Raw genomic sequence first — 1,836 nt, forward strand, 5'->3', positions numbered from 1 at the left:
AAATCTTATGAATGGGACCAGAGGGATGATTAAGATTGAAACTGAACAGTTTATGCAGCACTAAGACTCCTCAGGCCCCTACTGTTCCCAAAAGTTTGGCTTTTTAATCCATCAGAAAGCTGAATTTCCTATAAGGTCATGACGAAGTCTTGTCGCACATACTATAGTTTACATCTTGAAACCCTCTCCAGGCACAGTGTGCTAGGAACAAATCTTTGTTCTTAATTCCATATGTAAAAAGCCTTGAAGACTCTCTCACTAAAATTGGATGGCTAACCTGCTATAAGCCTCCCTGGCACAGAGCAGATTGGCCTGGGAGCACTAGACAGGGAGCAGATGGCAGAGGATCAGAATGGCATTTGGGGAGGGCACAGGCTTAAATTTGTGGCATGCCTGTGAAAAAAGATATCCACACTTCTCTAAACTGTCATAGTAGTCTTGCAGTTCTGGGGGACCCATGATCCTCGTCTGTTAGCTAGGGCAGTTACGTGCTGCTGACAGATTGGAGTAAGCGTGAACTGTCAAACTATGGCAAACTTATCACTAAGTCAAACTGCTGTTGAACTACAGCAAACCAAAAAAAAAAATAGTACACTCTCGTGGTGCACCAGAAGCAGTACAAGGACACCCTAAAGAGTTTCAGCACTGACCCGGGAACAAACTGCTTGCGACCATCCATCCTGGAGGTCACTAATCCAGAATGGATCACTGGCCTTCAAACAGCAATGCACGGCAGAAGCAAAGGAAGATGAAAACCTCTCATACCCGGTCCTCATCACTTTCCTGCCCCTGCTGCAGCAGATTGTTCAAGGCAAAGATGGGGCTTATAAGTAACCGTCTATAAACTCACTGGGGGGGGACCAGAAGGGTTTGGGACACCCTTGTTTCCCCTAGCGCCCCCTGGCATAACAAGGAATAATGGCCATAAGTTGTTGGAGAGTAGGTTTAGATTAGACATCCGTAAGAACTACTTCACAGTCAGGGTGGCTAGGATCTGGAACCAACTTCCAAGGCAAGTGGTGCTGGCTCCTACCCTGGGGGTCTTTAAGAAGAGGCTTGATGCCTACCTGGCTGGAGTCATTTGAGCCCAGTTTTTCTCCTGCCCAGGCAAGGTGTCAAACTTGAAGATCTACAAGGTCCCTTCCAACCCTACTTCTATGATTCTATGAAGTCACCTATGTACCCAGGCAACCTACCTTCCACCCCTGTCCTTTCTCTTTCCTCTCTCTCTTTTCTCCCTTTTCCATTTTTTCTCCTTTTCTCTTTTCTCCCTCCCTGTTTCTTTCACATTTCTTCCCCCTGATGCAGTCACCTTCGCCCACAAATGACAAATGTCAATACCTATTACAGAAAGTAATAATTTGTGAATGCTTTGTAAATAACAGAGCCTTATCAGAGTAGCTACAGTTACATTACTATTTTTTTATATTCTTCAACCTGTATATGTAGATAAATCAAGTTAAAAATAACCTACTGCAGTTGGCTGTTAGCTTTGTAGGGTATAACTCAGGCTCTACAGTCATGAAACAGTGTCTTTCAACAGAAACATGGTTTTCAAGCAGAGAGAATGTTGCAAAAGTACAGACATTTCACAAAACTGTCCAGGAATTCCTGATATGCAAAAAGCAGTTTTCCATATTCTGCAGTACATAAGTCACTGAACTGCTATGCAAGTACAATTTTATGGCAACTTATTACAGATTTCTACTCTTGTGGGTCCACGCCTATATTAAGTCACTAGGGCCAGAAAAAATGCACTGCTACATGTGTATAATTAGCGTAAGTGCACACAGACAATGACTTGTGAACACACACAAAGGTAAAAAAAAAAAAAAA

This window comes from Gavialis gangeticus, unplaced genomic scaffold, assembly GCF_001723915.1.
Source record: "Gavialis gangeticus isolate Ggan-Ray unplaced genomic scaffold, GavGan_comp1, whole genome shotgun sequence".
Lineage (NCBI taxonomy): Eukaryota > Metazoa > Chordata > Crocodylia > Gavialidae > Gavialis > Gavialis gangeticus.